The sequence below is a fragment of the Arctopsyche grandis genome, chromosome 11 (genome assembly GCF_051622035.1).
Source record: "Arctopsyche grandis isolate Sample6627 chromosome 11, ASM5162203v2, whole genome shotgun sequence".
Lineage (NCBI taxonomy): Eukaryota > Metazoa > Arthropoda > Insecta > Trichoptera > Hydropsychidae > Arctopsyche > Arctopsyche grandis.
Genome location: NC_135365.1, coordinates 17,646,639 through 17,670,034, shown reverse-complemented (window position 1 = coordinate 17,670,034; position 23,396 = coordinate 17,646,639).

The following is a 23,396-nucleotide window of genomic DNA, read 5'->3' as shown; positions in this document are numbered from 1 at the left end:
GGATCCGGTGTTTACTTATTACAAAAGCTTTAGAAAAATTTATTAAGTACATGCTAGGGATTCCGATACCGGTAGTACCAAAACCAGTTCTATTGATTTTTTACATACCTCTTCTTATTAGTCAATGTTCTACATTCGATATTACCGGTAGTACTGAAATATAATGATTTCAATTTTATATTAGCTAAATTGTTTTGAATTTAGAGGAAAACGTTGTATGGATTGGTCGAAGAATGAATCAACACTGAACATCCGTTTTGACCTGCCATTCAAAGGAGTCGCTAAGTATATCATAAAATTAAAATCAAAGATTAAGTGTTCCGAAAATATCGTACTTATACCTGGGACTATTTCTGAATACATTTGTATACTGATTTTTAGCTAGACATAGGATGGTTATTAGGGCGATTTGATTTTGAGGCATTATGGCTATTGTTAACTTCGTAGAAAAACTTTTTTTATTGATCTCTTGCATTCAACACTGTTGGAGCTTTTATTGTAATTTGCCATTACCCTAATGATCAAAGATCGGCGTTGGGACGATGCTTTTTGAAGAAAAAAATGGTTCACTATTGTCAACCATGCTATTTTGCCGTCTTGCTTTGTTAATTAATGGAGAGGTCTATTGTCATTTAAAGAGCACCAAGCCAACGCCGAAGACTACTAATGACTAAAGGGCGGATCCGAAGCGTGCTTTTTCCAGGAATTAGGGCGTTTTGGGTCTACAAAGCTAGAGTGCAAAAAAAAGGATCTTCATAAAATTGAACAAAGCACAGCGAACAATTAACATTGAACGGCACGCTTCCGGTTCGACCTCTACTAATAACCATTACCTTTAAAAGCCAAAACCATTCCTTCCACATAAAATTTTTTAAAAGTTAGAAGCTTTATTTACTTTTTTTTTACACTCGTTGATCGTGTTAAAGGATTATTAGAGATAATGATCATTAGATAGTAATTTATTGAAAAATAATATAAGAAATGAATTAAATTAATAAATGATTAACCTACAATGAATTAATTTAATCGAATAAACTGCTTAAATACATCAATATCGGTAGATACCGGTACTACCGGTAACATAACTTTTTCGATAGTACCAGTAGTGACGAATGTCACTATTTTTGGAATCTCCGTTAGATACATATTATATGCAGATTTTTAATTTTTGTAATTTTTAAATAGCTAACTTAAATAAAATAACAATTTTTATTATTTATTAGAGACTTTGTAGTACGGTGATTTAATACAATGAATTTTATCTATAAAAATTCAATTTCTCCATTTGAAAGAAATGGTTATGTTTCAATTGTGATAAAACGAAGTAATTTTTTGAATATTTCTTCTTCTTATAAGGAGGACAAAGCTGTAAATCACCAAACTTATATCTTAAGAACATGATTTGTTCTATTTAATAAGAGCCTTGAATTATCTTATAATGACCACTCCGCCCCTGAGTAACGTATCCTTGACAGCGGCTCTATTTTAAAGAGCCAATTAACCCGTGCTCGCGTTGTCTCCAATGAGCATGAATGAAGCGAAAAAATGATAATAATCATGTGATGATTCAATTACCGTCTTGGAATGCAGTGCCCTACCATTCAATGGAAACAAACTATCCTTAGAATACCATGACGATGTTGTATATGTATGAACATTTCCAGATTTGACCACTGTTTTTAAATCTACGTAGAATTGCGGGGATCGAAATATGTAAGCAATTGATATAAATTAGCTTGTGACTAAGTTATTTTTCTTTATTTAGGCCACATGGCGGTAGTGTGATGTGTGTGTGTGTTTATAATATCTATCTATCTAGTTCCTGACTTGCAGAAGCTAGCCGAGCTGCTGGGTTGTGTGTGGGGACTTCGGTGTGATAGATCCATGAATGACATCAGTTATGTTCAGTTTAAGCTCATTGGATGTGATTTGTTCAACAGGACAGGGAATTAGGACTATACTGCGTTCGGGCTGTGATGCAAACTAATTTTATTTTTATTTATTTATCCGCATGGTCGTTGGAGGGGTGTTTAATAGGTTGGAAGAGATTTGAAATAGAATATTTACTGGTGCAAATTGTTTTAAACAAAGATTCATTTTTTTGGTCATTGTTATATTATTATTTTTTTCTGAATATCGTTCCAACGATTAACGTTACAAATAATTAATACAAATTATTATTAACTAGTGTTTTTACCCGGATTCGCTCGGTATTTGTAATATAAACCGCTTAAACATGGCCAATGTAATAGTAAACATTTTATTACATTTATTTGAATAGTTTTATTTTATTTAAAACTGCTTTAGGTCATCGACTTTAGAGAGTCTTTAATTAATATTATGTATTAGATGTATTATGAGCATTTATAAGAATTGTTAATAGGTTTTTGAGCTCTCTTTCCTATTATGCTGTACATATTAACATTAGATATTATAATAGCTTATTAACATTAGAATAATATAATACTATGATTACTAACAAACTTAAATTAAAATTGTAAAATAGAAAATGATCAGTAGACCAGTAGGTATTAAAATAGATATAAGATGTATTGTGAATATAATTTAGTAATAATAAAAAGCATTTAAAATCAAAATCAAATTTTATTTAAATTTATTTGAATATTCATTTGTTCGATGACGTCACGGATTTACGAACCAACATTACATATTTTCTTACATACTTACAAAGTCTCTTTCAAAATTATATATTAGAGGACAATTAATAATAATTTGTATCATATTCTCTAGTATTCCATATATGGGCTGTTATATATGAAAGTGGCTGAAGTCCAATTTTCAGTTCTAAAAACTAAATTCCTGTTTGACTGGATTCCCAAATTGTTTCACTTATTTTAATTCAATATTTCCAGAATCTTTGAAAAGCAGAACAAACGTATTACAGGCCACCAGTATTTTTAAATATTGGTAAGCCCAAAACATTATATTTAATGTTTTGCGAAATATTTCTCGAAATAAAGGGGACTTATGTTATTTTCAAATATAACGGTTTTTAACGGTGTTTTTTTTAATTATAATATGTAAGTGTAATTTTTTTGACTTAATGAATTAATTTTTTTGACTTAATGAGACAAATCATTCTTTACTAAGTGTGACCTTTTTATTACTTACCTCCTTTACGTTTTACATTAATTCGAATATGATAATGATTTTTGTGTATTCACTCTTGTTTGTGAAATATGAGTGTTAAAGTTCCAGTCTTTACAGTTTTTTTGATTTTGTGGTCTTTAACTCAAAATCTAATATTCCTGTGCTCAATGTGAGTATTGAAATCAATAGTAAGATGTTTTTTCTATTGATCGTGATTTTTTATTACTTTAAAATATTTATAATAAATTATCTAGCGAATTTTGAAAGTCAAAAATATGTATATTTTTGACATATTTTTTTCGTGCGTTGATTTGGCCATTTTTTTTTATACTACATACTACGTTTTTAAGGGTTGGTTTTCTATTTCAGTATTTTTTTTATTTAAACTTACTGATTTTACTAATTTTATTCACTATTAATTGAACTTAAGCTATGTATTCGCGCATTAAAAGATCCAGCAGGTATATAAATAGTCAAACGTGATGTTAATTTCTAAAACAATTAAAAATAAATTACAAATTCTTAATGACTAGTTCTTGTACTCAAAAAGTTTGTTACTGAAGTCAATTTAAATTTTGTAAATATGTATTATTGTACATATATTATATTATTGTACATATATTATATTAGAGTGGTTCTCAATTTACCAAAAAATTTTATATTTTTTTTAAATTTCAGTGAACAAAATTCATGTGAAAGTCTTTAAATTTTTCCAGGTTGTATTGTTCCTATATAAATAGCACAAACAGTTTCAGGCGCACATCTCAACTAATAATAATCCCAATTATTTTTTGACTTGATGTATTGTACTTAGTTATATTGTTAGACCATAAGATAATGCTAACTATTTCAATAGAGTTTATTAACCTTTATACATTTCCATATAAAAAAATATCAAAAGTCAAATTGAATGAAAACACACTCTGTAGCAACGTGCGTAAACGCACTATAGTTTGCACAGTAGGGTGTAGTGTCACCATTTGTTCCTCTTGCGGCTATTGAACCTTGGGACACTTTCGCACCTATTAAAGTGACATATGTATACAATAATGGCTCAAGTGGCCTATGAAAAATAAAATGTAATACATTACATTGAATCATACGAGACACAAAGTATCGAAGATTGGACTTGGAGGACAACTTATCCATTTACTCGTACGTACCCGAACATACATACATGAAGTTTTTAACTAGGATCGTCTAAATGAAATACAAATAGTAATTTTTGTTTATATATGTACTTATGTTTGTATTATATGTATGTACATGTATCTGACACGAGGAGTATCAATTGAAAATCAGTCTGATTTGTCGTCAACTGTGTAGTTCTAGATTTTCACAGTTGGAAGAGCGTCAGGAGTCGACCCGGAAGTCCAATTGAGTCCCGACTAGTCTGGGGGGATAATCACACATAAGTGAGTTTATTCAATTTGTGGCATGACCCTCCCCCCTCTCGCCTTGCTCTCCTCTGTCTCCTCCCCCGTGGGGCACATGCAAACATGACTCAAATGGTCATTAATTCCCCGGCATGCTGCACACACTCTCGCTTAAGTGACCCCCATACCATCGACACCGGCCCAACAATGAAATCCGACGATATAATTAGCTTATCGTTTATGAATGTATAATATAAAAAAAAACACACAACCGTTGGTTTCAAATGCGTGTGAGGAATTTAATTCTGTCATCCAATTACAAAAATTGATAGTGGAAATTATCAAAGAGGGAATGTGATAAGAAATTTGTTCTACGTGTTTGTTATACCGTATTTAAGTGAGAATCTAATATATAATTTCGAAAGAGACTTTGTAAGTTTGTAAGTGTTTTTGGTTGGGAATCGTAAACATGTCAGTTTCTATGACGACGATTCGATTGGTTGAATATAATATTTTTTTGGATTCTAAAGAATTTAATTAAAAAAAAAATGAATATTTACTATTAGATTCGCCATGTTTAAGCTGTTTATATTATATTAAAAATACTGAGCGAAGCCGGGTAAAACAACTAGTGACATATAAATTAAACATTTCCTTTATATTTCAAATAATTAATATATAATTTCGAAAGAGACTTTGTATGTACCTACATATGTTTGTTTATTTGGGTCGTAGATTTCGTGATGTTCAATTTAATAAAAAAAAACAAATGAATATTAAAATAAATTTAAATAAAATAAATGTAATAAAATGTTAACTATTAGATTGGCCATGTTTAAGCGGCTTATATTACAAATACCGAGCGAGGCCGGGTAAAAACACTACTGGAATATAATTTCAAAAGAGACTTTGTATGTTTGTTTGGTTCGTAGAAAAAAACAAATGAATATTCAAATTAATTTAAATAAAATACAAATATTCAAATAAATTTAATAAAATGTTTATTATTATGTAGATTGGGCATTTTTAGGCGGTTTATATTACAAATACTGAGCGAAGTCGGGTAAAAACACTAGTGACTTATAAATTAAACATTTCCTTTATAATTCAAATATTGATCGAAACAATATAAAGTGATGTTGCCTGGACGAGTTAACATTGAAGCATTGTGTGTTCAAGAGTGGTATGGATATGCATACATATGTATACTAAACTTCGTCATTACACAGTTACACATGTCTTCTTCTTCCTCATTTGCTCAATGTTGAGCGTCGTGGTTATTGATATCATTTGGAATCCGGTGGACGATCTGCCTCCACTCTTTCCACTCCTGTGCCAATTTGAAAGCTGCATTTAGAGACAATCCCACCAGTTCATTAATTCGGTCTGACCATCTTTTGGAAGACAGTTTTCTTATTCGCCTTCCCTTTAGTGTTCCGATGAATACCAGCTTCTCTAGACTCTCTCCATTCTTACTGACAATATGGACACAGTAGGAAAGAATCATTTTTCTACGTGTTGTGGAGAGCCTCCTGAAACTACAAGTTCTTTGAGGATGATGTTCGTCCGTCTTGCGGTCTATGGAATCGGCAGCATCCGCCTTCAACACCACATTTCGAAGGCATCTAACATGTCCCTTTCTCTTTTTTTAAGACTCTATATATAAAATTAATTTTCAATAACTATTTCATACCTGATAGCATTTCATTAGATGATAAAATAGAAGAAGTAGTAAATAACTATTTATACTTAGGTTAAATAATAGATATGTCCATTAGTAAAGAATAAGAAATAAAAAAACGTATGAAATTAGGATGGAGTGCAATTGGACGAACAAATGCGATTTTTAAATAAAAAATACCACTTTGAAAAAAGATCTTCGATCAATGTGTTTTGCACATCCATACTTCATCACTGATGAAGTATGGATGTGAAACTTGGACATTGAACGCCAAGTTCCTGCACAAAGTCCAATGCACTTAAAGAAGTATGAAACGGTGTATGTTGACATAAAGAGGAAAGTCGGTGAGAAGTATGACAAGGGTTGTGGATAAAGTGGGTTTGGTGCAAACGATCGACAAGCGTCAGACAGACTGAACCACAGATTAACTGGATGGCTGCTTTAAACGCAATTTTCGAATTCACGAATGATAGATTACACATCAGATGACGAGTAACCTTTCGATGTGCACAGATGCAATTATTAAAATGGTAATTATTAAAATTGAGTTGAATTTTTCTGGCGAGTTTAATAAGGCAAAATTCAGAACTAAAGTATCAGAAGCACAGAACGTATACAGGGTAGGTATGTCGGGACTTCAGGTAGATTTCGCTTAGTGTAAGTGCGAGCAGTGCGCACGCATAAGGTAAACGTGTCGTTAATCTGTGGTTCAGTCTGTCTGGCGCTTGTCGATCGTTTGCACCGCATCGGGATAAAGTGGATAGAGTGAAAAGTTTGAAGTGGCAATGGGCGGGCCACGCGGCTAGAAGAATGGACGAAAAGTGGACAAAATAAGTGCTAGAATGCTACCCGAGAGAATGCAAAAGGGTAAATGGAAGACCACAAGGAAAATGGGTGGATGAAAATAGGAAAATGTGTGGCGTATTGGAAAAGCAATCATCCAACAGTGGATGGAAAAAGACTGTTGATGATGATGATGATATAAAAAAAATAAAAGCTTATATATATCTATGTATTATATATTGAGTCACGAACACTGCATGAACTAGAATTCTCCGACCGATTGTATTGTATCGTGAACGAAAGCTTTATCTGTTTGCAGATAATGGTTTGTGAGATATAACTACAGCAGGCAAATATGTATCATCTTTATATATTTTAGAAAAGAAAACTTAGGAATTCCAATCCAGTATAAATTGGTTTCGGGAGATAAACATATGTAGATATATCTATGAAGAGGAAAAATAGAAGAAATAACGTTTGCATCGTAAGTCAAACCGTGTAATTGCGGCCAGATAATAGTAGAACATTCCAATTTTGCACTTTATGCATACATACATATCATAAAATGTTAGTTTTGATATTTAATAAATGAAGTAATCGAAACGAAGAGCGTGGTGATTAAGTAACTACCTTAAAGATATATGCACAGATATGAAACAAACAAACTGAATTTAAATTTGTTATTGTATCTTCTTGTTGTTGATGTAAATTCAAAATGCACAAACAACGTGAAACTCTTCAGACGTGAGATTGAGTGTTTTTACAAACATACATATGTATGTATGTATGTATGTACATATGTACATATATTATGTCTAATTATCCGTAAGCTCATTGTGTAGTAGATAATTGATTCCAGGACAACAAAGATGCTAATACAATTTGAATACGTTTAAAGGATAGTGTAAATTTACGTTGAAAATGCTTCCACTAGTAATCAAATTCTATATAAATCTGAAAGATGTGTTGTTTATGTACATATATTACAAAATAAAGTAAAAAATAAGTGAAATCAATCTAATAATAATAGAACAGTAGCATATTTACATATAGATATATTATGTAGGCGTCTTTGAATGCATAACAATCGAAATGATTCATCGCATATACATAAGAAACAAAATAATATGTAAAGATTTGCTGACATTGCTCATATTTGATACACGAGAACAGCGATGATCAAATATCAATTACATTACATTTATAACTTGTTTTTCGTATAAAATATGATTTAAAGTTCATTACATAATATAATCGAACATTTTAAATAATTTAACAAGGATTGAAGACCATTTATTTTATGAATATTCTATTGTTTTTTTTTTTCACTTTTGTGATCTGATCGAACATTTCGATTATTTTAATTATTATTTTCAAATTACATATATGAGATATATGTATGTACTTACATAATTAACAATTTGAACCATTCAAAATTTAATGATCGAATCGTACAAAGAGACACCGGACAACATTCCAATATTGCAATAAGCAATTAGGCGATGATTCAACTCCACACTTTTGTAACACTAAACCACAACGGAAGGATGATGAGATCAGGACTACTATAGTAAGCAGTATATCCGAAGAGATCTTTGATAATTGACAATCTCTTCAAATTTACTACTTTCCATGTAAGTCCACGACAGTGAAGACGATCGCAATTCGCGTACTACTCGTGATGCTTCGGTTGTGTGCACTGAATGACATTCGGAAATTATTCCGTTTATATATATATGGATAAAGTTATTATGCATCACAGTTTGTAAATATGGTTTGCTTATCTAATTCGTACGGTAATTGGTCGTTGCACTGTCGTGTAGAAATCGCCATGCCACTTATCAATACACGCTCATTTTGTCATCGTTCGGTTTATTGAAATACATATATCCATACATACATTTATCAAATTATAAATAAGTGTTTAGTTGTTTGCAAGCTGATATTGAACTTCATTGTGAAACCGTCGTGGATCAAATTCGAAAGCATTCTATGGAGTGATTCTTTGAAAAATGTAAAACAATGAAAGAGTGGTGTACATGATTGACTGATAAAAATAACTACAAAAAGTCTGTATCTAGTAAAAATTCTAGTATCGTAGCTATTTATTTAAAATACTTGGGATCAAGGAGTTAATAATAACAAAAATACAATAGTGAAAAAATTTAAAACTTGAGGGAGTAAAATTAAAATAATAAAAAATACAATTAGATTATGTGATAAAAGAAGAACCACAAAAACCCATTAATATTTAGGAAATCGTTAAGTTTATTTTAGAAGAGGCTTAGGGCCGGGCCGCACCGTGTAACTTTGTCGGCCGACTAGTTGCGCGACACCAAAAAATGTGCGACAAATAAGTTGACGGGTGCGGCATGTCCCATCTACCTGCATGCATTGGTCTGGTCGCCCTCAAGCAAGTTGTTCGCGAGTTGAGCGGTGCGGCCCGGCCCTTTGATAGAAGCTAGATGGGACATATCACACTCGTCAACTTGTTTGTCGCACACATTTCCATACATTTTTTCGTGTCGCACAACAAGTCGGCCGACAAAGGCCGACAAAAGAAAAAAAAAAAAACGGCCACGGTGCGGCCCGGCCCTTAGGACAGTGTTTCCCACCGTGGGGTACTTTTAAAGTTTGTGAGGGGGGGGGGGGGGTGGAAATGAGTGAATCATTATATATTTATTAAATATTTTTTATTAAGAATTCCATTTGCCGAAATTAATTTTTGATATTTCCATTGAGAAATTTGAAAAAATATCAACAATAAAATTCATTGCTCTCTGTACGAAATGCTACCATTCTTGAAGGCTGTCAAATTTCTCTTCTCATATCTAAATATGACAAAAAATCAAACTATAGGGGGAAACTCACATATGTGTATATCCGTTTTTCTTTAAAAAAGTTCAGGAACTAGATTACAAACATATCAAAGAAATGCCACTAAGCAATGATATTGGTGGTAATAAAATATATGAGATTCAAAATTGTCAATACAGATGTTTGAATCAATCATTATAGGCAGAGAGGCTGTATTTATAGCTTATAATGGTTACATGGGATAGTCTTCAATTCAAGTGCAAATAAAAAAATAGTGCTCTCGGTCAGTGTTCAAAGTAAGATAGCAAAATAGTTTGTAAAAAATTGGTTTTTATTCGAAATTAGCAATAAATAGTAAAACCGTATGTCCCGATCCTTAGCCTCAGGCACCGATCCAGCTTTTTCGCCACCCGCAAAATTTTTTTTGGCACCCTTCTTATGTTGTTATTTTAAAACATGATTTTTTGACAGGATATTTTTGTAGGTATTTTTTTTAAATTTAAAATCTTATTTAAAAAATAAATATAATAAACATATGTATGTATGTATGTACATATATAAAGAGTCAGAAAGATAAAGGTATCAGATAAATAATATATTACCCTTATACGAAATGTCTACAAAAAAAAAAATGCGCCACAGCCGAAAGATTATTTTAGTAGTCCAAATATATCTATATTTGCGATGTTATGTCAAATAAAAACAATAAAGCTTTTATTATTTTCAGCCATTATGCAAACGAAGTTTAACCTTTGAAGTACGGAGCGTCGAGATCCAACGAGTGTCCCGAACCGGGGTCAAGTAAGATCCCAGTATTTTTTAATCAAAGTACAGCTTTTTTCAATACAAATGGGTTCAATATATATCTTATTAATCATTTTGTACACAACATAAAAAAGTATTAGTCCTATAGCATCTTTTTGATTATTTTTGTATTAAAAAATAGCGACAAGCATCAACACGAAAACGCACATACATATGTAGGTAAGGCCAACAGGCGACTGCATGACTCAATAGGCACGCGCCAAAAGCGACAAAAACAATAGCTTACGAAAATAAAGCCGTCTCTTCCTCTCGCATTAATTCATCGATCAACAAGAATATGCAAGCGAACAGTAAAAAATATGACTTATCGCTACCGCCATACTTTGGAACGTAGAAATATATAAATGTATTTTTTTACGATGTACCCCTTTTCTAAATCATACAAAGTCTATTAAAATAAATTTCTTGAAGTTAATTCTAGGAATACAAGAAATATAGGGTGTATAGATTTGAAAACCACATCGTTATTACGAAAGACGTAAAAATTGGGGCACTTGCATACCCCACTTCGGTGAGGGAGGGTTAAAAGAAACCTAATTTTTTATTAAATTGCAATTTCTTAAATTAATTTCCCTAGTCTTTTCTATTTCTGTGTCCACGAAATATTCAAACAATTTTTGTTAATATGTAACTACATATGATCCTAATTAAAATTTTACGCCAATATTTTTTTCTTGAATCCATTTGAAGATCTATTGTATATCAATTTCATTATTTATTGATTATTGTTTTTTAAAAATTATGCCACCGAAGGGACGCCCTACTTTTTAATGACCTGTGACACGTTGAAAATGTATGATACGTTCATGTCTCGTAATTTATTACTTTATCTATGTACGTAGTAACAATAGATGAAGTTTTTTTTTGTTGTTTTACATCGATTTTTTCCCAAATCTGCCGCTCCAGACAATTGCCCGGCTTGCCCCCCTGGATCTTTATATATTTTAATAATAAGTCTTCTTTATATATTTTTTCCTGAATTTGAGCTGTATAATTATGTATGATATAGGGGGGGGGGGGGGCATGGTGATTTTTGAGACATTGAAGTGGCATAAAAAGGTTGTGAAATACTGCGTTAGGAGGTTTATCGTTGGAAAATTTTTGTGGTTATTTTTAATTTTGTAAGCTAAGCTCTTATTCTTCTCGTTTCCAATGTGGACAGATTCATTCTCATATCGTATGAGAGTATATTAAGTTCGGAAGGTATTTTTGAAATTCCTCTTTTTACATACCTCTTTTTGTAATTTTTTTAAATCGCTTTTTACATACTTCTTTTATTATAATCTAATTTTGATTGTAAAAATAGTTTAAGTAAATTAATTTTATTTTAAATGAATACGCAATGTGCTAAAAATACATATAATAAATTTTGAGTTAAAAAATCTAGTTCAATAGATATGTAATATTCTTACTAATTTAATTTAAAACGCTATTTATAGTATAAATGATTAAATCTTTGTTAAAAATCACTATGGATTTATAAATGTAATTAATTTGGCATTTTCACCATTCTTAGTTTGGGAGATATACATATGTAAGTTTTTAAGATGGGTGTATTTTTGGCCTACGAATAAAACTTATGTACGTATGTATGTGTTAAATAATGTTTTACCGTGAAAAATATTCCTATAATACGTTTTTATTGCACATATTCGTATATAATATAAACCCGCAGGATTTTTTACACTGAAAAAAATCTTCAAATACCACGTCGACTAATAAAACATAATTGGATTGACAATTACATGTGGGCTTCCTCTTTGTAATATCCTCTCACGTATATAAAGCGTCGTATGTATGTTTTTGATTAGTGTATCTAGTATACACGTATTCTATAGAGTGCTTAGGTATGCTAGCGTGACTGATACACACATATACACATGTATGCTTAAAATGACTTTTGTATTTTTAATACTCTTAGTATCTTTAATAGCAATTGTTTTTTAAAGATCATTGAAGGTTACCAACATCTCATATTCTTTATCAAATTGGGAAAAAGGAATTCATTGTATTCAAAACCACATGTCCATATGATTAATTCATAAAATAAAGATGCGTATTATATTTTAATTTATAAATACAATGCAGTTATTGTAAATACAATATAATTATTGTTGTTCATGAACTATGAACTATGATCTGTATGCAGAAAGTTTACAATGAAAATTTGTGTTTGTTTGTATGCATGATAACAATTATTTGAATTGATAAGAAGCATCAATAATAGATATTGTAAATTACACACACACATACAAACAATATTTGATCAAATTTATAAACAATGAGCTGTCCTGAAGTTCTTAGATGAATATGATTGAATAAGTTTTAGTATTTTTACAAGTGTCAATAGTCATTTATGAGGATTGTTCATATTAAAACAAATTATTGTATTCATTTTGTTTATTTATTTAAGAATATTTGGGAAAGGCAGCATAGCCGATGGCCCCTAGGGGTTTCTTAATACATAAAGCTATATAAAAATCAAAAATAAAGGAAACAATTTAAAAAGGAGAGAAAATACAAAAGATAAACCGAAAAAAGAACTAGAAAAATCCATTTACTTTAAGGAAATCATCAATTTTATTTTTAAAATGGTTCAAGTTATTAGAAGTTACTAATTCGTTGGACAGACAATTAAAAATTTTAACTACTCTATTTGAAAAGAAGGATTCTCTAATTAGTTTGAAGTAAATATCTGAGTCTGAGAGTATGACCTCTCAGATGAGTGTATTGTTAAACGTAATGAGGTTTATCATATTTTATTGTAATGGTTATTTATAATTTGATAGACTTCAATTAGATCACCTCTCTTCTCATTTCCCAAGTGGAAAGATTCATTCTTTTCAGTCTCATATCATACAAAAGTGATTTAATTTCGGAAGGAGTTCGAATAGGAAGTTTTAAGGAATAAGTTTAAGTTCAGACAGGATGTTCATTTGCATCAGTGTATGGCATAGATTAATTGTTCTACCTAGAAAATAAAGAAGTAATTCATATATTAAGTGTTTAAACATAGACTCAAGATTTTTTCCCCTTGAATACATTATTTCTAAATACAACGGATATGTGTATCCGTTGTTGTTTGAGAAGGACTTTCGTGATGAAAATATTGAGAAAGGTTAAGGCGAGTTCATTTTGCGAACGCCAAAACAGGCAAACCGAGCGCAACACTGCCTGTTAGTGACGGTCACAAACCAACATCGCCTTATTAGAATATCTTTCAGCATTCAAAATCCTCACAAGATGTCGATGTCATCTTCTCCATCTTCTGAAATTAACATAAACAAAAGGCACACTTAGTTTATTAATTTTATTTCAAATAAAATTGGGAGATACTGGTCAGATAGAAGGTGTATCGTCGACGATGCTCTTGCGCTTCCACATTGTTAACTAAAGCCAATTACCATTACGAAGTGGAGTTAAGTGGTGAATAAAAGGCATCAGACACCTACAGACCAATAAAGATCAACAGGCCAAATTCTTATTGCATTAGACCGCCGCTTGGACATCGATCGATAGTCGAGAACTTTCGAAAGATCGTTTTCAATTTAAATCAAAGTTCAATCTGATTGAGTTATTCTAATCTAATTATTGGAATTTAAGACATTTAACACGAAATTTATATTTAAAAATATAATAACATAATTATTATTCAAACAATAAAAAATATAGAAAGTTGTATTTGTCAAATTTATTTAAACAATGCAAAATTTTGTATGCGGTTTGATAACGCAACGATTTGAAATTCATTTCACGGAGCATTATATTATATGTAAGCCTGTCGAGTACGAATTTGACCTAAATATTCTATTTAAGCTAAAAAGTTTATGGAATAAAATCTAGCGAAAGTGCAAAGGTTATATTCATGTACTGGAATACGTAATACAGTAATACTCAGTTGTAAGGAACAAAGTGAAAATAAATTATGATGAAAAAAATATGTTTATGGTGAGTATTACTTATCAAGTATTTTATTAATAGTTATTATATTCTGGTGACCTTAATTATAGAATGAGTAGACTTCGTCCGGAATTTTCACCAATTTCCCGGCGAAATTCAACCACGTGGTCGAGCACGTTTAAGCGTGACTATTACACAAGTAGCAATGGTGTTCCGAATTAATCTCAAAGCGAGCACTTGTGCCGGTTGTTCAACATGATTTATTACGGTGAGTTAGTTCAGGTGCGCTCGAAGCACAATGTCGATCGTTTGTTTGCTTTCATCACTCGTTTTTAGCATCAACACTGGCAAAATATTGGTTTTCGGCGAGGCGAGAGCATTCGTGGTCGATTGTGAAACTCGGCTTTTCCGATCCGTGGTTTTTTCAGCGATTTCAACGAGCAGTCATATTTGAAGATTAGTTAAGAACAGGAAACCTGGAGGATTTTCCCGATTTTTTATACATGAATAAACCATTGGAAAGCTTTGGATATGTCGAGCGTATATATGGACTATTATATGGGGAACGCTTAGGAATGTCGTTCCTTTGTTATCGTAAAATGTTTAATGCTGTTTTGCACCTGAGGAAACATGGTATTCCTTTGTCGGAATTTGTAAGGTCGAAAGTGTGTTGGACAAATAAAATAAACATCGACGTGAATTATACAAATAATTTGATATTGAAAAAAAATCGTCTGGGCAATAGAAAACAATAAAAAAATAAAATTTTATTTATTATTAAAACTATCAAAAATTAATCCAAACATATAAATTTGAATTCATTTATAAGAGCATTTTAATTTAAATATTTGATGATTTTTTAATACCATATAATATTATTTATATTTTAAAATTAATAATCAATGAAAATTTACATATAAACATATATTTAAATTGTATTTTTGATTAAAAGTAAAGATTTAATAATAAAATTCAAATATATTGTTTGTTCTATTATACGAAACTAGTATTTTAATACTTTTAGGTGTATTGATTAGTTGTATCTTCTATTAAAATATAGTATAAATATGAACCATTATATTTGAAAGTGGCATTTCCATTTCCAGTTCCAAAAACACTATTTCTGTTTGATTCAATTCACTAATTGTAATTCGATATGTCCAGAATCTCGGAAAAGCAGAAGAAACGTATTACATGCCACCAGTATTTTTAAATATTGTTATATGCAAAACATTATATTTAATGTTTTCTCGAAATGAAGAAAAGTGGACTTTTACCACTTTCAAATATATCGGCTCATATGTATGTAAATATATTGTTGAGGGCATACCTGATTAACGCCACGTAATGGTAATGGTACGTATGTAATGGAACATATATCGTATAAGAGATAATTTTCATTTACTGTGGATTTATAGAGTGGGTTATTATTTTGAGGAAATAGTGGAGATGGTGATGTTTTCTATACCTGAGCACAGGTGAGTTGGTGTTAAGCAGATGTCAGGTGGTGACTGAGCGCAACTGGAGGACGGGGCACCTTATGGCCGCTGCACTCAACTACCATTTATTTGTAATGTTATACAACTCAAATGACAACAGTGGCTCACATCGATATCTTTAATTGACTATTCGATGATATTAATTAATTTATTGTGAAAAAATTTTGGATTTACTTTGAACTGTACAGTTTCAATTGCTCAAATGTTTGAAATACTAATTTAACATAGTTAATGCTTTTGGTGGTAAAAATTTTAATGAAAATCTTTCATACATTTTTCTTTTAGGGTTGGGTCATCAATATCAGTTGAAAGACTACATATGTACATACACATTTATGTATGTTTATTATTTTTCTCATCATCACCGCCTTTAGTACATTTACAAACCTATTGGATTTCTTCACTTGGATTTTCTAAATGACTTTCAAGTACGGCACAATATTTTAAACACAAACAAGTATTTAAACCAACATATATAAAAATATAAAATTTTGACTGTTGCTTTTACTGGGTATAGTCAGCAAATACGTTTATAGTTAACAACGTAAGCGCACTGTATTCTTGAACAGATGCAGTCTTATCTGATTTAATCGAATCATTATATTTAATTATCGTTATTTTATGATCTTCTCTACCTCTTTCTGCCAATTACTAACCAGTAGACAATTCCTGCCAATCTACTATATAATATAATATAATATTAAAACTTCAAATCAACTGAGAATCTGTCGTTGTTTGCTTCACTACAATCAATTATTTTCTTCTTTTTTAAAAAAATTATATTTTACCATGATGCCATTACGGGTTTTACCCTTGAGCGACACCTACATATGGTAATAAACTTGTATATACATTTAAATATTATAAATTTGAAATCATCTTCAAGTAGTGGTGACAAATACATAGTAGGTAGGAATGGTTTTGCCAATTTGACGAGGAACCATTTCAAAAATGAAATCAGATCAATTGGCAAACTCTGATAGGAATCGACCAACTTGGAGTTACAAATATCCAAGTCATATTAAAATAGTGGTAGTATAGTGGGTAGAATGGTTTTGCTAATTTGATGAGGAACCTTTTCGAAAATGAAATCAAATAAATTGTCATATTCAGATTCAGAAACAATCGACTTGGAATCACAAATATCCAAATCTGATCAGCAGCGTTGCAGAAATACTCCGAATAAATTCTCTTCAATCGAGGTCAATCCAAAGCTTGAACCCGGGAACCTCTCGGTGGTTATTAATGCAACTATAGAGCTATACCGTTCAACTAATTCCATTTCATTCTATAGAAAATATAGAAATCCTACATTAGCACTAGTCAAAAAATTTAATAAATTCTTCTTTGTCGTCGGTTTTCTCATATCTTCTGACTTCCATAATGCGGCCCGTCATGTCCTTAGTTTTCTTAGTGGCAGCCCTGACCCGGAAACTCCATCTTGTTGGGGATCTTCGTCTTACTCTGCTTTCCTCAACGCTTCTCAGAGCGATCAATTTTTCCAGGGTTTCCTGGTCTCACCTCGCGATGTGCCAAAGGAACTGGAAAAAAGATAGTTGACAGCCTTCTCCCAACCCTTAGTTCTTTCAGTTCTCGTTATCAAAAACATTCTGAGTATCCGTCTCCAGCACCACATGTCAAAAGCGTATATTTTCTACTATTCTATATACCTCCTAATTTCTCCACTCCGTTCAGAAACACGGAGAAGACCAAAATTCCGACCAGAAGCATTTTTGCAGACAGTGATACCTCGGTATTTCCAAATTTTGCTCAATTTCAACATTCGGACAACTATGCGGAATCACCTTTAAATTTCAGTCTCACACCCTCCGTCGTCTGATAACGTTGATCCGAGATAAATTAACTCGTTTATTTATAACTTCAAAATTAGATAAATCATCCGTCCTTGTCGATCATGTCGATCCATCATAATCTTAGTTTTCTCTCTGCTCATCTCGAGGCCTAGTATTCTGCTTTCATGTTGCAAACGGCGGAGTATATCTACCATATCCTCTTCGGAGTTGGATATACTCGTATGTACATATGTACATATGTAAGAGTGATACTATCGGTTTATCAGATATTGGACATTATTTTTGAGTCTACAGTGGCATCGCAAAGGGTGGTGTCATTTGGTGCGTGGTGGTGTCACATAAAATATATTTCTTATTAATTTTTTTTTTTACATATATACCAGGAAGGCTTTACAGTTAAACCCCAATGCGCCTTCCTGGCCAATTACAAACAATGCAGCATTTTTATTACACAAGTCAATGAATTACGATACACTGAAAAGTCATAATTAAGGAAACATATATGAATTGTACATACATTTTATTGTACATTAATCATACTCCAATAGTGGTGACAGTAGGTAGGAAGGTTTTTAGCCAATTTTAATCGGGAACCATTTCAACAATGAAATCAGAAAAATTGGCAAACTCTGATAGGAAACGATCGACATGGAGTCACAAATATCCAAGTCTGATCAGCAGCACTACAGATATACTCAGAAAAATTCTTTTCAATCGAGATCAGCTCATGGAATCGAACCCGGCGCCTCTCGCTGCTAGTCTGAAGCTTAACGACCGAGCTATGCTGCTGGCTAATAATAATATTTGTTAATTGTTATATCAGTCTCCAGTGCTGCGATGCGCCAGCGCCGAAATAATTGGGTTTCTTTTGTCAATTTATATTGTTAAACTTTTAGGTTAACAATAGAAATTGACAAAAGGATCCAATTTATTTCGGCGCTGGCACATTGCAGCGCCGGAGACTGCTTATAACTAGACTGCGGATAGAGACCGTGCTTTTTCCAGGAATCGGGGCGGTTTTGCTCTATTTACAAAGCTAGAGTACAAAAAAAAGGTTGGGCGAACCTTTTGCAACAACTGAACAATAGCATTTACAACAATTGAACAATAAACGGCACGCTGTGGATCCGGCCACTAGTTATAACTTACGAGAGAGAAGCGCCAATAGAGAAGTTAAGTTCACACGTTATTTCTAGATTGCGTCTCCGTCTGACTGAATCAGTTAACCTTCTTACCTTTAGGTACATACACCGATCTCTCAAGAATTTGAACAAAAGCCAATTATGGCTCTTAATTCATGCTATATATAGAAAGCTGTATATATACAGAAAGCTGTATATATACAGATATTGCAATGAGGCGTGTAGCCGCTCGAGGACCGTCATACATACAACGAATATGTCGAATTAGTGTTTTTCAACTTGAACAATGTGGTGTCACCCTGTGCAGACCGCACTCCCCGCACTGACCTAGACGCTACCGAGTCCAAAAATATAGTTAAATGCTAACTAGATTATTTCAAAAAATCCTCATAGTATGAAAATGCATCAAACAACAGAAATATATTTTGCATGGAAAATTGTTTTATTAATATATTGAGTTATTTAATTTTTTTAATAAAAAAGTTGAAAAATACGTAGGCTGTATTCTGTGTACCACCAATGGACACATGTGGTTTAGCCGCTGGTGTTTGTTTGCTCTGTGTACCACATTCGAAGTAATCTATATCACTAGCTAACATCACCAGACTATACCTACTACTAACACTTTTTCATCATAGTGTCGGATAAATGATTCTTATTTTCAATAATGAGAATGCCAACAATAGGCCCAGCATTTTGAAAAATTTCAAAACTTCGCCAGAGACAGTATAGAACATTCATTGTAATAAATATGAAACAAATGCACGTTTTATTTCGATACTATTTATGTTTGAAACAAAATGTGTACTCTGCGGATGAATAGTTTTTGAAATTTGATATGAATTTTAGCTATAAAGCATTATAATAACTATGTAAGTATGTATTGGAAATATTGTAGAACATTATAAATTTGCAATTTTTCTTGTTGGTATGGTTGTCAATGGTGGTGTTCGCGGTTTAGGAGCGAATTGCGAGAGCAATCGTCGTTGAAATATTATATATCTAGTTACTGGTAAACCAGCTGAAAAAATATCATCGACAGTATCGGGTCACAAGTGTGTCATCAGAGGCGACTGGCCGACTGGTAAATTTTCACACACCCTCCCCTCCTCGAGTACTAATTATAAATTATTTATAAATTCAGTATTACATACAGGAAAAAAATATCGCTAGTAAAAATACGTATTTAAAATATACTTGATTTCCATTTAAATGAGACTACAATTTCATTGGCAAATTAAATTTAGCTACAAAGTATTTTGATTTCGAAGCTAATTAAAATTCCCATGATCCAATGGCTTTAAGGTCGGGAATTTAAACTACAAATATGAATATTAAAAAATACTAATAGTAATGAATGCTGTTTTTAAAGAAAAAAAAGCCACTGTGCCTGAATAAAAAAATCTTCGAGCAATGCGTTTTGTCAGTGATAAAGTATGGATGTGAAACTTGGACATTGAACACCAAGATGTTACTCAAACATTGAACGAAAAGATATAACACAAAGTCCAATGCACTCAAAGAAGTATGGAACGTTTTATGCTTGGTATAATGAGGAAAGATAGTAAGCGGAGTATGTGGATGAGAAGTAAGACAAGGGACATAGTGGATAGAGTAAAGAGATTGAAATGGCAATGGGCGGCCCACGTGGCTAGAAGAGTGCTAGAATGGTACCCGAGAGAATGCAAAAGGGTAAAAGGGAAGACCGTAAGGGAAGATAGGGAGACGAAATTAGGAAAATGTGTGGGATGAGATGGATGAGTGGTAGAGAGACGTGTTGGAGAGGCCTTCATCGAGCAGTTGATGTTGAGTAGTTGTAGATGATGATGATGATTTTGAATACCTATCATACGTAGTATTTTCATTTTATGTGTGCAGAAATGACACTTTTGAAAATTAATTGTTTTTGATTGGTTATGAAGGCGACATATGTATATGTACATATGTACATACATCTTTATAGCGTTATTCAAATTGTAGCTGGTTTGAGCGAAGCATTTTTAATAAATTAAAAATAAATGACGAATTCTCGATATGACACAATGATTGATTTCACTTTTATAAATATAATATACATTTTTTACTGATTTCCAAATATAAACACTTTCAGATAGCGCGTGGGCGCTAGCAAATTATCTGCGTGGCATGTTTTTTCTCAAATTTCAGCGACGCTCAAACAATTTTGTTGTCTGTGTCCGCGAGTATTTTAAATATCAAGGCTAAAATAATAAAACGGTGAACTGTAACTGAAACTATATATAAGAGTTGGCCAAATCTTGATTTCGGCAGTTTCAGTAGAATGTTTTCAGTAGATAGTGTTTGACGTTTGGACGTGCAATCATCTGGTATCTACAAATATTTTCATTATACATAATGTAAATCAATAAAATTAATAACAATTTTTATCTAACATACTATGTATTTCGAAAAATAATCGAGTGTTACTTGAATAGAAACATTGATTAATTTTCATATAAAATATAATATGTATGTATGTATGTATGTACATGTAATTTGTGTGAATAATATGCTTTCTTCAAATATAATAAATATGTATTGATAATTCACGAGAATGTGAACAATTAAATGTTCTTTTATATCACCGCTTATAATAATTTTAAAATCAAATTTATTAAAATAATTGTATTTGGAGGATTTTGAAACATTAAAAAAATAAATAAAAATTTATTTTTTGAAGTATTCATACATATGTATGTATGTATATGTACATTTAGGCATTCAGAGAATATAACTGTTTTGTGGATGTAATAAAGTGATAATAGAGTTGTGATGGTGAATAAAATGTGTTAATTTTTTTTTAATTAGTTAAAAATGTGTGGTAATTATCGTTTGAATAGAATGTGCGTTATGTTTTTTTTTTATTGAAAACAACATTATCAAATTCCATTTGGGCTTTATTGTTGTTTACTTTCAAATTTTCTTCTGAGCCAAAACGTTTTGCCAAAGTGCCTATATTTTTTCAATGCTACATATTTACACTTTATATAAGATGTTTTGAGTAGTTAAATCAGATTTGGCATGCTCTAGCTTGATATTGTCGTTAATCATTTGTAATATCTATCACGGTATGGGTCGTTACTATGATCCGAATCTATCATAGGAAATTTATTATGCACAAATAATGCATTGTAGGGAATGATAAAGATATAAAGCATAGTAATCCTCTCGCCGCAGTATGATTTAAACATTAAAGCGACAAATTGAAGAATAAAATATACAAAATTCATTCTATCACTATTCCCACAAGCTAAATTACATATTTTGAATCATTTAAAATGTGTACTTAAATAGATTTATTTCTTTATCAAATTACAGGGTCATGGGCGTGAAAATTGGTCAAAACGTAAAAGTAGATTTTCAACACAAACGTCTTTAGTCTTGTCATTTAGTCTGTTTTCTTAAGTTTGGTTTGGAAAAGGATTCAATTCTCATATTTTCTTAAGATCATCGTATCAAATTTATTTGTTTGTCGATTTTTCATTTTAATTTTTGATAAAATATAGTTTTATTATCCATTTTAATAAAAAAATGTATATGTATAATATGATTCGGTGAGTATTCCACAAAACCACGAAAATCTCGATCACGGAACATCTGGCACCCAAAAACTCCATCAATCGAAATTCATTCACGCAAAATATTGTACTAACGAGAACTCGAGTGCCAAATGTTCAGTGATCGAGATTTTTGTGCGGAATAATATTTTTACCGTATAGTATGTATTATATGTATGTAGACAAAATAAAAAAATCGGCTGTGACCAGCCCATGACTTTATCTATGTATTTGAGGAATATAAGAAGGTTACTAAACAAAATTCGATATTGAACCGTACAGAAAAATTATCAAATACTAATAACGATGATGGAAATGTATGGAAACTTGCACAAGACAAAAGTTCTACTTCCGGTTGTCAGATTTTGTTCAAATTTTTTTTATTACTTAATATCACTATCAGTATTATACTTATTAAATATCAAGAAAATAAAAATAATTTAAAAGGTCAAAATAAAATAATGAAATATTGTTTTAAAAAAAATACTACTTCCGGTTTACGAATTCAGACCAAAACCATTACCAAATCTAAGTTAGTACATAAATAATATAAATATAATTTTTCAGCTTAATACGTTCAGGGGTGTGGACAGGATCCAGGCGACAACATTTTTGACCTTTCTAAGAGGAGAAAATCCCACTTCCGGTTCATTAAATTTGGTGATTTTATTTTTTATTTTTACTTAAAATCACTATCTTTATTATACTCAATAAATATCAAGACGCTTAAGATAATTTAAAAGGTCAAAATAAAATAATGAAAAAATAATGAAATATTACTATATTACTATTAATAAAAAATACTACTTCCGGTTTACGAATTCTGACCAAAACGTTACCAAATCTAAGATAGTACAAAAAGAATACAAATAT